The sequence below is a fragment of the Mytilus edulis genome, unplaced genomic scaffold (assembly GCF_963676685.1).
Source record: "Mytilus edulis unplaced genomic scaffold, xbMytEdul2.2 SCAFFOLD_817, whole genome shotgun sequence".
Lineage (NCBI taxonomy): Eukaryota > Metazoa > Mollusca > Bivalvia > Mytilida > Mytilidae > Mytilus > Mytilus edulis.
This window is the reverse complement of record NW_027268285.1, coordinates 13418-28935: the sequence shown is the minus strand read 5'-3', so window position 1 is coordinate 28935 and position 15518 is coordinate 13418. Positions and strand designations below refer to the sequence as shown.

Genomic DNA, 15518 nt, shown 5'->3' with positions numbered 1-15518 from the left:
CTCATGAGCTGTTCAAAAGTCATAATCCTTTTTGATGTTAAGACATGACTAATTTGAGTTCAGACAACAAAAGAAATTACATGTATTAAAGACATTGTCATGACTGGACATTCAAATCAATAAAAACTTCAATTTTTAATAACACTCACTTTGAAACAGCTGAGGGACAATGGAATGTCTTGAGTTAACGAAAAAAAATCAAAATTGGTCCCGAAAGGTTTAGGACAAGATGAATGTAAATCTGACAGATTCTGTTGGAATCAGATTGTCTATTCTTAAATTTTTTTTAAACGAACATTGAATAACCCATTTTAATTTTGCTTAAAATTCCTCGTTAGATTATGTATGAAATCAATCTGATAAAGACTGTGGGTGGAAATGAAAAATATCACAGAAAAAAAAGAGTCTTATTTCGTTAAAACCTTACTTTCAATTTATTAAATACTGATGATAGCATAAAACTTGCTTAATTATCAATTTAGTAAATTTATTACATCTTTAACAGATCTATTAATAATAAAATATTGATAGGGATTAGTCAGTCTAGTGATACCACGACATGAGATTGAAGGCGTGATAATTTAAACCATCTGAAAAAAAGGTCCATTTGTTTTTATTATATATTGTGCAATATTAAATCTTAACACCTGGTAATGTTTTTATAATGTAAGAATGTAATAAAATAGTGAATATTTGTAGAAAATAAATCAGGTTTACACTGGAATCCTTTTATCATATCTAAATATCAAAATAATGAGAAATTTCCACCTTTGTTAGAAATGATCAGACTTTAATTACCTTCCATAATTACATCTTTGTAGACATTATATGAAAATTATCCTTTCTCAACAAGTTCATCTTGGTGGGTCTTTAACTGACAGGTCTTCAATTTCGGGTATCTCTATAATAAAAGATAAACAGATACTTTGAGTGACAGGTCACAATGTAAATCTCGGTCTTCCTGTATTTTGTGCAAAATCACCAGGCTTGTATTCATTTAATTGAATAGATTTCATAGCTATGTCTCTCTCAACATAAAATGTTTACAATACTTTTTTTCAGTCTATTGAGATGTTAAAGTACAAACCAACTTCACACTGTTGTTTATGAAATTTGTAACTTGGTTGGCTCTTTGTGTTCAGCAGCTAATATTTCAGCTAGCCTGGGTGATTACATGAATTTAGCATGCTTTTTGTACTATTATTACAGACTTCCCCAGGATGAAATGTCAGCCTACCAAGATAACTATTTCTAATCCCACAGCCCTTTGTCTTTTACTCTTAGTACAAACTTCGGCCAAAGCTGCAAATATCCATTTTGTAGTCTAGATTTACCAAGATTGAAGATTTGGAGTGACTTTTAATCTTATCGAATTGTTGCATGTTACCATGAGATAAAGCAGGGGTTTCAGTCCTATGTGTAATTCTAAACAATTGTCCATCTTTTAGTTATAATAACAAATATTTTTAAATCAAGTTGACTTGATGTGATTTTCTTTTTCTTTCCTAACTCCAAAGTATAAGTACAAAAAGGTTATTCATATATGTAATTAGCGGTGAGCTATGTCTTGGTAATTTTTTCTGACCCCCAAAGTGAAAATACAAAAAGGTTACCCATTGTTAATAGTAGTGAGCTATGCCTATGCTATGGTCATGTATTGTGATCCCCAAAGTAAAACTACTAAAGGCTTCCCTTGTAATTATTGGAGAGCTGTGCCTTGGTCATTTTTTCTGACCCCAATGTGAAAGTACAAAAAGGATAACCTCATAATTAGTGTTGAGTTATGTGTTGGTCATTTTTCTATGCGTAAGGCATACATCACTTTGATCTTTGCCTCTGAAGTTGATGACCATGACAGATGGTAGTGTTTATAATACAAGCTCATTATGATAGATATATACAGGATAGTAGATATGTAAACACAAAACCTCCCACAACTTGAGAAGGACTTTATCTAATACAAAGTATAGTCTTTGATGTCAAAAATATTCTACATATAAAGGATGTAAAATTATCAAGTAAAAATGTACCTGTTCTTCAATTCTATACACACTTTAAATGAAACAGAACACTGTATTGTTGTAAGAAGAAAAGTGATCAAAAGATCAAAAAAGGACGTATACTTTCTAGCATTTAGCACTTGTCTAATCACAAAACAAGTCTTTTTAAGGCTGGGAAGGCAGAGTGCAAATAAAAGATACTTGTAGGTTTAAAAGCAGTGATAGGTACCAGAATTAATTTTTATAATAATGTAATCTTCAATTCCTGAAGTTTTTGCATCTTTAGGTTGCTGTCTGATTGATGTATATACTTCACATGTCCTTTTATTCATATTAAATTTCTAATTTTTACCTTTCACATTTTCTTTTCTCAACCTTAAGTTTTCATTGAAATCAGCTACTCAAGGTAAAATCACAGGCAAACCTACTGACAGCCTATAAATTTAAAAAGATCTGAAATATAGTCCAAATTTATTCCCCGATTTGTAAATAATTACAAGATTTGTTTCAAAATATTTGTACATAAAATATTAAAACTGAGGAGAACATGATCCAGTGCATGGTTTATTAAAGTCATACTAATAATCAGTAGCAAAAGGGTGTGCAGTGGGGGATTTAGAAGGTTTTCCAGCCTCCCCCCCTTTAGTGAATAAATTTGGTTGATTATTTAGGAAATCATTGATGCATGACTGGAGAGATCCCCTCTTAGGCAGTCAGTGCCCCATCCCCCCTCTTAATAAAAATTTATAGATCTGACACTGATTTGGTTAGAAATATTCTTTTGGAAAGCTCAATTTTTTTTCTACATCGACATGACCAGCAAAATATGATACTAAACTACAATTTTTTTCTTAACATTTGCTTATTTTTTTTGGCAGACAGTTGCTCTTAATTTTATCAGATAAAAAAGTAAATTATCTTAGATTTGACATTGTGAAATTAAAATATATATAAAGACAAAGAAAAACTGTATTCTGTCAAAATTCATAGTCAGAAAAAGATATAAGCCTATCTTTTAGACTATCTGTTTGATCATCTTTTAACCCCTAGGCAACACAAAACCATTAGAGTCAACATACTACACATTATAGTTTATGTGGATTAAATGAACCATAGATTTGAAAGATTTCAGGGTTATGATAGATTATGAACACAGTGATTGACAATCTATCTCCCATAGTCAATGATTTCATTTTGATCCAGAAATGTCACTTGCAGTAAATTACATTTAAGAAACTGACAATGTTCAGATTATTACAATAAAGATGAGTTATAAATAGATAATGCAAGGTTAAATCGAAATATTCTTTAGACATTATTGTGACTGAATTGGATAAGCATGAAATTGCTTTATTTGATTGAATGTCAAATGAAATGCTGCTAAATTGTACATTGTAAACTTGATAATGCTTTCGGTATTAAGATGCGTGACAAGAATATTACAGATATAAAGACTTAATCTACTAACAATTGATCTGTACAGTTATCTTACAAAATAACAATAGCTTAGACAGAATATCGACAAGAAAAGATCATTTTGTGCCCTGTCTTTTCACTTTTATTGCAACTTAAAATTATTAACAAAATCAAAGGAGTTCAAGCATGTTAGTGTAATATTACTGACTAGCCTAGTCTAACAGTTATATTCAATTATACTAATTTTAGACAGTCTCTTAAGGTTACAGATTGTTGTTTTTTTCATTAAAATGGTTATAAATTGATTACAAATGTAATACAATATACAATTAGCAAGAAATTTCACACAATGTTGATGTTGGACAAAGTAAACCCCAATCCTTTTACAGCATTGAAGTTTAAATTCCATGCTCAGAGCTAGAAAAAACAACCATTCAAAACATTATTAAAGGAGTAGATACAGTTCTGGAGACTTGGAAATATGAAAATTGCTTACACCTTACACCTTACTGACCAAATATCAAACCATTCCTAAATACATATGATGGCTTATATGTTTAAGAATAGAAAAAAAGTTTTAGACAGATAAATATACAGACTGACAGACTGCAGAACGATTTGACAGACAATTCAATTGCAGCGTACCTCCCACTCTGTAAGTGGGGGTATAACAATTAATCTTTCAGCTAACAAATTAGATATTGAAAATGTCACAATTTTACATGAATTAAGAAATATTAAAAAGTAAATATTCTGTGCTCTAGAGAAAATAACATTTTTCTCTTTTTATAAAGTTAAAAACTGAAGTAAGCACAAGTTTGAATAAATAAAATTGACCTTGCATTGATATCTTATCTACTTAAAGTGATATATGAATGGGGTATGCTTCCTTTGCTAAAGTATAACAATTTGCAGGTTCTCATTAATGAAGAGTCCTGGGAGTATTTTTGATAACAGTTCAATTCCCATCCATTGCTTATTTTTTTTATGTACATGACTACAGACAGATTCCTATTATTTTTTATCTTATGAGAAACATAAATAATATTAATGGCTATGGGGAAAATATAAAACATAGCATCTCTAATCATTGATTGCTATGATAATGTGATACTTTTCTAAAGAAAGAAACGGAAATGAGAATATGTGTATCATAATGTTTGATCAAACATGACAAAAAAATGGTGTACGCTTGGTTGATTTAACCTTTTCTTCTAATTACTATTTAATATAATTAAATATATGTTTCATGTTTTATGTCATTCTCCCTATTTTTAAAACATGTACTATTAACAATAATTCCAAGTTTACAATGTTTTTTTATAAAATGTGCAAAAAACAGATGGGATAGTATAGCACTTATATCCATTGAATATTATACACCATACAGATGAAATGAGTAATAAAAATGTAGAAAGTATCAGGGGTGATCATAAATTTGCTGAAAAAAGAAGGGGGGATTTGATGGGGACAGTAAAAATATGGCTAAGTGTAGCTAGATACATTTAAAAAAAATATTTATTTTTCCTATCAGAGGGGGTGTATGTCCTCCACCCTGCTCTCCCTGAACGCAACAGAGTATATCCAAACTAAAGCCCAGGAAAACAAAATAATAAATATTTTTCCTCTCTTTCAAATGAACAGTTTTGGGCATTTCCATTATTTTACATCTTAGTAAAAGGCTTTTAAGAATTAAATTTTAGTTTTCCCAATGCAAACATTTAATTTTTTAGGTTTAAAACTAACAATAAAAATTGTCGAAAGCTTTTTTCCTGTTTTTGAGAGCTAATCTTCCTGTTCATTGTATTAAAGTATGAAAATTAAATATTGCCCTGTAAGCACTTCATAAAATACCTGTTGAATGAAACAGGATATAACATATCATATTGTGAGGTAATCCAAGCTTTACATACAAAGTGAATGATAATCAATCTTGTTAAATCTGCACTCATTCAGTCCTTTTCTTAAATTTTTCTTTAAGATAGGACAATGTAGGATAACATGCTTCTCTGACCTGTATCTCATGTCCTTTATGGACGTGTCAATGAGTTGGTAGTGTGCTTAAATGTACCTTTGTCCATGTTCAGTGAAGGCTTGTTTTTATAATACAAAAAAGTTATGTTTAGTCTTCGCTCTTGTATACTACAAAAAACATTTGTTTGTTTTGAAGACCTCTGTACCTATAACTGGCTCTAACTGATATGCTTCCTTTTGGTTGTTAGGCTGCTGTTTAAATGATATTGATTCATCACTTTTCTTTTTTTTATATCTATACATTGATTAACCGCAATATATATGAAAGAAGCATAGCAAAAAATTTGAAAAAGCTTATTCTGTCAGAACACATATGTCCTTCCCCCTCTCTGAAAAACTTTTTACATTTCATTTGAACTTTTAATTAAATCTGTTACTTAGCCATTAGACTTACAATGGGTTGGGTTTTTCTGGGGGGGGGGGGGGGGCATAAATAGACCTTAATATAATTTATTCTACTGCATATGAACACATTGCAGTTTTGTAAGAACATTTCAACTATTTAAAAAAAAAAACATAACAAAAATTGAACCTTTTACAAGACATAATCATTCAAGATGAAAATTTATTCACACTAGGACAAGTAATGTAAACTGCATACTTCAAATTCTACATCAGAGCTAAAACAACTTCTTTACAAAGCAAGTATACTATTTCTGTTATCATTTTACAAAATACAATAAATGTAACTTGAGACTTTTAATGTAATAAAAACATGTAGAAACTCATCTTTTGTATAATACTATTTATCAGAGACACTTTAAAACCTTTTAATTTATTCCGAACCGTCTGAACTCTACCATCCATGCATGGTCAATGCTGTGATGCAAAGGTATACACTTGAATTACACCTAAATTTGTAATTGACAAATTTCACTTTGTTTACTTGTCAATAGCTAATCTCTCCTGTCAAAATTATCTGTTAGGATATAAGTATTTTAATGTTTCTACCTGAGGTGAAAATGAAAGATCTAAATGTGTAAATGGACCAAAATGTCTATATTGTTCCTTCAAGCATGAATAAATGACAAGCTTTTTTCAAGGACTTTTTAACTGTAATGTAAAAGGATTATTACTAGATAAGCTGTAAGTTTGGAAGGTGGAAAAAGATTTTCGAGAACAAATTGGACTTTTTCACTGTAAAATAAAGGATTATTACAAGATAAGCTAAAACTTTGGAAGGTTTAAAAAGATTTTCGTGAACAAATCCTGATATCTTTGTTTGACAAGTTTTTGGATTATTTTTGGATGTTCTATAATAAAACCTATTGACACTGGAATTTTATTAAATTAGCTTGATCAAACTGAGATTGTTTCAAGTGGTCATATTATTGATTTGGACATTCACTCTGGACATCAACTTGATTTGAAAACACGGAACAGAGTATCTAACTCAGAAATTTTCGGTGCTTTGGATTACAATTACAACCCTGAAGTTTGAGGGAAATATATGACAATGAATATAATTGCATCAAGAAAAAGTAATTCAGTGTACTTGTGGGGATGTCACGGTATTGACCAATTTGTTTATTAAGATTTTATTGATCGAAACTCTACAAGTTTAACGAAAAAGTAATAAACTGTGCAAATAATGGAGGAACAATGGTTTATATTTTAGGAATTATCCCCGATGTGCCATTTAATGACTGATTATAGGAGATGGATGCATTTCAAGTCTGATGAAATTATTGACATTAAATACTTGCATGTGACTATTGTCTCCATACATGTTTCAGAGCTTCAGTGACAAGTGTAAATAGGAAACGTAATTTACATGAAACTTATTACTCCTACATAAATTCACCAAATTAAATGACTTCAGACTTGATGTTTGTTTTGAAAAGGGATAGATTGGGTATAACAAAAAATTATATGTTAGTAAATAAAGGCTTAAAAGTTGACTGAGCTAAAACTGACTGAAATCTAACATCTGTAGCTTATCTTAAGGATATTAAGTGTTAGTCTGTAAATGGAATTATAACTAGAAATTTTTACGAAAATTATTAAAAAAGGAGCTAATATCTTATAAAGTTGGCACTTCTAAAAGTAAACAGACTTAAAGCATAATGAACTAAGTGACTATCTACAATTTATTTGAAGTGCAATCTACTTTTGATTTGAGAGAAGTGTTTCAATCTCTATAAACAATGATATGATTTGGATAACTTTAATCGGTAGTGTTCTAGCTATGGGAGTTATTGTTGTCATATTAGTGAAGGTTTCTAGGGTGAGTATCTACTTCTTACGCTATACTCAAGTTTAATTTCAATTTGTCTTCCTTTTGATTTGTCAAATGTACATAAGGACATACCTGTATTGGTAGCAGGTTGGTACCTTATGACGTATGTTCTACCTCATATAGGGTGGTTTATTGTTAACTTCTTTTTAAACTGGTAGTCTCTATTAGAACACATATCTCATCTGATTCCAAAAAGTAAACATTTTAACTGACCTGTAGGATAAAAGTCACCTTAAATTACAAGCAAATTGTAACTAAATTATTTGATAAGAAAATGTACACATGGAGTGTGATATATAGAATTGTACAGCTGCTCAATATATTCTTTTTGATGTGTGTTGGTATTGCTTTTGTCATGATAGATTATTGGCTGTCTCTGCTTATCATTTTTATTCAAAGGAACATGAAACCCAGTGGCGGATCCAAGAGGGGGGGTTCCGGGGGTTGGAACCCCCCCCTTTTTTTGGCCGATCAATGCATTTGAATGGGAGCATATAGTTGGAACCCACCCCCCTTTACTCTGTGTTGGGAACCCCTCTTTTTAAAATGGCTGAATCCGCCACTGAAACTCAAAGGAAGATTCTTATGAGCCCATTTGTTTCTAACATCATTTTTGTCTCTGATAACACTGTTATTTAATTGTAAATGCAATGCAGTCAGAAACAAATGCATTGTTAATCTTGTAGTTAAAGACATAACATAACAGATTTAGAAATAAATGCATGGTTTACACTAGATTACACCAATGTAATGATAATCTATCAACACCATGATGCAACTGTAACACTGCATATATACTGTTTTCCTAAATCATGTCAACATTGACACTAAACTGTTACAAACTGATGAATTCAATGTAACATTCTATTTAGAAACTAATGTGCTCTGAGTAAAACATTTAATGTGTATTGAAATCATCGGCACAAGCAAAGAAAGAACATACATTTTTTTGTTTGAATGGTTTTACACTAGTTATTTTTGGGGCCCTTTTTAGCATGCTGTTCGATGTTGAAGACTGTACTTTGACCTATAACGGTTTACTTTTACAAATTATGACTTGGATGGAGAGTTGTCTCTTTGGCACTCATACCACATCTTCTTATATCCATATACAGTAGTTTTCAGTAACACTTAAGATGAAGAACAGCTATGAGAGTGCTGATATAAAGATTACTTCCTTATATTTCATGAGAGTTTTGTCCCTACACATCAACTCTGTAGCTTTTTTTTCAGACTTTATAACTTGATTGAAAATCATCGCAAACTCAATAACTTATGTCAAAATATGTAAGGTATGTACAGCAGGTGGTTGATATTATTCATTATTCATTCTATCTAATATCTTATTTATTTTTTACCTACATTTGCATATTTCTTCGGTCAGTGTCAGCAGCATTCTCCATACTGAAACAAAAATAAGAGTAAATACATTAAGCTTCATTATGTCAACCCTGACAATTTGTTTGCACCTGTCCTAAGTCAGGAACATCTTGCTCAGTGGTTGTTGTTTGTTAATGTGGTTCATATGTGTTTCTCATTTCACATTTTTTATATACATAAATAAAATTGAGAATGGAAATGGGGAATGTGCCAAAGAGACAACAACCCGACCAAATAAATATAGATAGATATATAGATATAGATAAGACCATTGGTTTTCCTGTTTAAATGGTTTTACACCAGTTAGTTATTTTTGGGGCCCTTTATAGCTTGCTGTTCTGTGTAAGACAAGGCTTTGTGTTGAAGGTCGTACTTTGACTTTAATGGTTTACTTATACAAATTGTGACTTGTCTCATTGGTACTCATACTGCACCTTCTTATATCTATTTAAAATAATTAAATTGGTTGTGTACTTCCCAGCATTTTTATGTGCAAAATTGGAATGTAACAGATAAACTAGTCATGAAAACTAAATGCAACAAATTATATTACTTTATCTACTCCCCTCTTTAGTAATTAGCTACAGACTATCCCCAAAAGTTATTTTATATACTTCATTTAGTGCAATAATCATGATAAATAGTAAATATGAGAGAATTCTACTAGTTCTTGTAGAAATTATCAGTTTAAATGATAATATAGGTAATTTATTTCTGGCAATACGAAACATTAAATATTTCATTACAGAAGATAAAGCAAGGAAGAAAATTGAAATTGACATAATAATCCTAATGTACACATGGCACACCTATAACTAAGATGTGTATCTTAAGTGCTCAATATGTTGTGTTTTACTGATTTTATTTGTCCCCTTAGCAAAAAGGTTTTGTCATTTATATCTTTAGTATATTTAACTGCAAAGTACAATCACAAAATTATTCCTGAGGTATTGTAGCTGATTCTCAAGTCACTTGCAATCTTTAACTCATCATAATCCTTACGCTCTAATGAACCAAAAAATAAGGAGGGGGTGGGGATTTAATGATGGCAACAAAAATTTACCAAAGGAATAGGTAGTAGGTTAGCAGTTATCCTTTTTTACTTTGTCTCAATTAAAGACATTATGTGGCATGGCAAATGGTCAATGAAATTCATCCTCCGGCATGTTGAATAGTTTACTACAGTAGAGTAACTATTTATAAAAGGATAAGTAGTCTGTCAACTAACTAAAGTGCTATTTTTTTTACTTAGACTCATTAAAGATATTATGTGACATAACAAATGGTCAATTAAATTCATCCTCAGTTAAGTTAACTACATTACTACTGCAAGAGAAACTATTCATTAAAGCACTAAGTAGTCTATCACCCTTTTTTTCTCAAATAAAGATATTATGTGACATAGCAAATTGTCTATTTAATTCATCCTCAGGCATGTTAAATAGTTTACTACAGCATATGATATAAGTACTGTTATACTAAATATAGATGTACATGTATATATGATTTCATGAAATAACAATTGAATGCTTTATTACTCATTATTTAATAAGAGACCTGAATCATTGTGGGAAACCAGGAAAATATTAATCCAAATTAAAGTGGTCACATGTAGTCATCTTTTTCTGGGACTATGGCAATTAGCACTAAAAGTGTTTCTCAACCCTGATAATTTGTGAAGCTTTGCTCTAGCTGTGAATATAAATCTCCCACTTTTAAATGCTACTTTATTGAAATTTTATTAAAAATCAATATTTGTACAACATGGAGTCAATGGAGTCTAGACATGCATTGGTAGCCTCTACTTATTCACTTTATAATTATACAAGTCAATTAAAGAGTTACTTTGTTTACATAACTATGACTGACTTCAAAAGCACATCTTTTTCACACAAAATATGAGGGAAATAAAAAAAATTTCAAATCCACCTGATTTTTTCAACTCCAGTGTTTATCAAGTTAAATTCTACAATTAGACCATTCAAAAATGAAAAATTTCCTGGCTAATGATCATCATTGTATTAAGCTTGCTTTTAAATTTTATAATTAACTATTTTATTATCTTTCAAAAACTTTTTTATTGATTTTTCAAATCAAATTTTTTTAGATTAAGATCACAGTTTTTATATTCTTCAATTATGTGTACCAAACCAATAATTTTAAAAGACCACCTTGATTTATATTTTCTTCTATTAGAAATTGTAAAAGATGTTTTCTTGGCAAATTTAAGCCTTTAAGAAATTAAATCATAGTAAATAAATTTTATCAAAACAATTTATATGTAGTAAACTGAAAAAGGAATACGTTTCTCTCCCTTCAGATCAAAAGATTTGGTTTTATAATGGTAATAAGTTTTTGTATACCTTTCGGTCATATATATCCTATAAGATCTTCAGATATATAACTTGATATTCAGTTTGGTGGATCCTAGTGAACTTTTAACACTATCTGAAATATGTATATATGAATATTTGCTTAAGTTTATGACATTGAATGGAGAACACTTGTCCACCCTTATGATAGCCTATTAACTGACCATAGACTGGACACAATACTGACCTATAGATAGATATTTTATGGTGACACTTCAAAGCTTATACTAACCAGTGTGAAATACTTTAAAGTTCATTATGAAAGACATTTAACATGAAATTTTTATGTTATATTTATGTGATATTTATTATATCTTAAGATTTGAAACAAACTAAAACATGTACAAAGTCATGTATACTTCAGAAGAGTCCATGGTCATGATATTTATATTTGAACTACTCTAATTTTTTGCTTGAGCAAACTGAGGGATTACACCTGCTAGGGTAACCTGATATCTCCGTGATGTACTGTTAAAGTATTCAAGAATAGATCACTAATGTCAATAAACAGGCAAAGAAGTATCTAACCATAGTTTAATGTAATTTTTAAACTCAAACTAGTCAGTAAAACCTTGGAATATGCATCAAGTTCCTTATTCTTAATTTTCAACTTTTATCATAAATATTACTCCAAATGGAGGATAATGTACTTCTGGTAGGGGATATTAAAACTGCTTTACATGCAAAAATCTAATACCAGAAATTGTTATTCAATGCCAACACCCCAAAAAGGTGACTCGGGAATAGAAATATGTTCACAATTGGTCATTCTCTGACCTGCAGTAAAACCCTCTCAAAAGTGGGCTATATGTTGGCCTGTGCTGGGTGAACAAGTTTGCAGCCATGTAAGGATTGAATGGAGACTTCAAATACTATGCCTTGTGTAAAGATGTGCCACACACTTTGCAGGTTAAGAACCCTTGCAACAACTATATGTTACAATGTAGTAGTCTCAGATATTAGTTTTCCCTATAGTATGCCAATTTTTCAAATAATGTATACCTTGTCATATAGTGGACCATCCTCATCTGACCTCTTTTTATTCAGCAACAAATTAGAATTCTTTTCTTAGACTGTTACAGAAAAAGGTATGGTAATTGTCGCAAAGTTTACTATTCTACAAATAATTAGTATAAACAAGTATATTATTATTAAAGAACAGGAGAGTTGACAGACCAATGAGATATTAACCCATCGATATGAAAAACAATAAAATAAACAAAATTTAATTACAATTTCAAACCCTGCATATATTATAGCTAGTATTTATACTTTCTGATTGAAAGGTCAAATACAGTCATTCTCAAGGTCACCTGGTATTGGGCCGAGTCCAGTAAAATTGGCTTGGTCCAGTTAAGCAATAATATGCAATACTAGACTAAAGACCAGTTAATTTTTTCATTTTGACCAAATCATATATGTAAGTGTCCAGTTAAAATGAGTTTGTCCCACTTAAGAAGAATGGTTTATTGGACCAAATGTCCAGTTGATTTCCCAAGACCTTGGGAACCACTGAAAATGGGCTGTTTGCACTTTCAAATTACAGTAGAGGTTCAATCAGTTAATGTACTTCTTGCTTGTATTGTGGTCAGTAATTTACCTATAAAATTAATCAAGCAGCCTATCATCCTTGTGATTACATGGTTTATCACCTGTGACCACTGACCACTGACCATACTCTATAATCAGACACTTTTATATACCTCAAATATTGTATTAGTACAAGGGCAGTATCAATCGTAAATATTAGTTAACAGTACTTCATTGAAATTTAAATACCATCAATTTGCGATAAATCATGTGATATTAAATGCTGATTCACCTAAATAGACCTATTTGATTGATCTCCTCAATCTTTAACTTTATCAAAGTTTTATAGCCCAGGTATTTCCTGTTTTCATGGATCAAAAATGAACTGTAAATTTGTGATTAAATCTAGTTTGTATATCATATCACTTGACATGCCTTGGGTCAAATATTATTCAATATTACACCTTATTTAATCAGGAATGTTTCCTTAAACAGAAACTGTTTCTAATCCTCAGATAATATCAGCATGAACAGCATTATTTACATATAAAAGTAAATTACTGTGTTACTGTAATAGAACTTTAACTGGATTATAACTAGCTTAATAGGTATTATGCCCTCAAGCATAAAAAATTGGACTTCATTTTCACTTATTCAAGTTTATGAAATGATAAATATATGTAAACAGTTATATGTAAATATTTTGAAGTAAGTTAGGAACATAAAAATTTGAAGATTTGTGATAACTAGAGATATGTATCTGGAATTCAGTAACCAGTGGTTACATCTGATGAATTATTAAAAAGAAGTTGCATAGAATAGGAAAGTTGAGATTGATATCATTCTGACAGCGGAAAAAAATGTCATGCAAGTTCAGACTAAAACCAATTATTCTATAAATGAATAAGTAGATTATTGGTTCCAAAAAAATGTTTGATGAAGTAGAACAGTCATAAAATGTTTACGTCCAGAGAAAAAAGATGTGGGAGTTGTTAGTTAGTTACCTTGGTTTACCAAAAAAAAACACATTCTAAAACCCTAGAACTTCTATTACTGGAATTTAGATTTATTTTAACCCCAACCCAGCAAGAAAAACAACAGGATGAACATAAGACACCAATTCCAAATGCAGTTTTGTGAGAGAAAAAATTGCAAGTTCAATGAATGAGATTCAAAGTTTAATGTTTTGTCATCATGTTGCCGGCATGTATTTCTATCAGCATAAAATGTGGATTCTTTAAACATGTTCATCTGATCATGATTCCTCAAGCTTTCATTTAGATTTTCAATGCAATTTCAGGAAGGGGGAGTATAATTTAGTATTAAATTGTGTCTAATTGCATTGGCAGTATTTTACGTTTGATTTTAAAAATATAAAGAGGTTGATATACAAGAACATCCATACATCATAACAAAATTATAATTTTAAAAGATATGAATGACATAACTCATAGAATATATATATATAAATAAGAAAATTTAATTTAAAACTTAATACATGTATCAAACAATTATAAGTAAATTCTTAAAATATTCAACTTCAACATTAAATATTTAAGATCCTCTTTTCCCCTATCCATAATGTTTCCAAAGTATCAATCAATCAATCAATCTTCTACTATAAACTTGGCATTTTCTAGTTAAAGGGAGATAACTCTAAACTAAAAACATGGAATTGATTTACAGATTTTAACCAAAATGTTAACATTGTTTATGAAAAGATGTTTGAGTGGGTAAATGAAGAGGTAAATGGCTTGGATAATGCTATTACCTTTTACAGAACTATCAGGAGAATATCTCAGCTTCAGGAAAATATTTCAAGAGGATATTTCATTGCAGCAGTGGCTACCTACAAAAGACAAATGCAGAACAGTTTTGAGCTTATTAATTAATTAATAGTCATTTGTATAGTTGAAATATGAGTTGATGTCAGCATTTTTTAAGGTGAAACTCTTGTGATCTCTTCAGGATATACATATACATATATCACTGTCTTGTTTCAGAGATGAATTACCCTAATCAATTTTAATGGTGTTTACTTATTACAGTTCCAAGATTTATATGAGTCATTCTCTTCAATTTACTACAAACATTTGGAAATAAATCATATGTACAAACAGATGCATTTTTTTCAGTTGAAAATAACCCAATCTGACAAAAGTTGTCTTGTTCTCATTAGGCCTACTAAGATGTCTGACTACATGTAAGGGACATGCTGTAGTTATTCATGAGCAATCTAAGGAATATTTTTATGTACAACGCATACTAACAACACATAAAATCAAAACATACCTAGAGTTCAAGATATGGTCTTCAATAACATACATGTTTCTTACAATATATGTAAAGAATCTAAATTGGCCTTAGTGTAGAAATATAGTAATTTAACATATCAAACTATATAGCTACCTATATCCATTACCAACAGCAAATATGAAGTTTAGATCAGAAACCTCCAAAGTAGTTGTCTTTAGTTTTTTTGTCATTTAGGGGAACTTGTTGTTAAAATACTTAGATCTTTGGTAGTTACTATCAAGTTTATTCCCC

At 30.3% G+C, this 15518-nt stretch overlaps 1 long non-coding RNA gene across 2 annotated transcripts; it reads right to left on the bottom strand.

The window, feature by feature from the left end:
- Window positions 1-618: 618 nt before the first annotated feature.
- LOC139507171 (uncharacterized) lies at window positions 619-14870 on the bottom strand. 2 transcript variants are annotated; one of them, XR_011660583.1, is made up of 6 exons: window positions 14743-14870; window positions 12444-12558; window positions 9052-9093; window positions 7762-7902; window positions 2353-2435; window positions 619-901 (listed from the first exon to the last, which is right to left on the bottom strand). It is a non-coding gene; the product is annotated as an uncharacterized lncRNA (long non-coding RNA). The 2 variants fall into 2 exon arrangements; XR_011660584.1 differs by lacking the exon at window positions 12444-12558 and having other exon boundaries at window positions 14743-14837.
- Window positions 14871-15518: the final 648 nt, after the last annotated feature.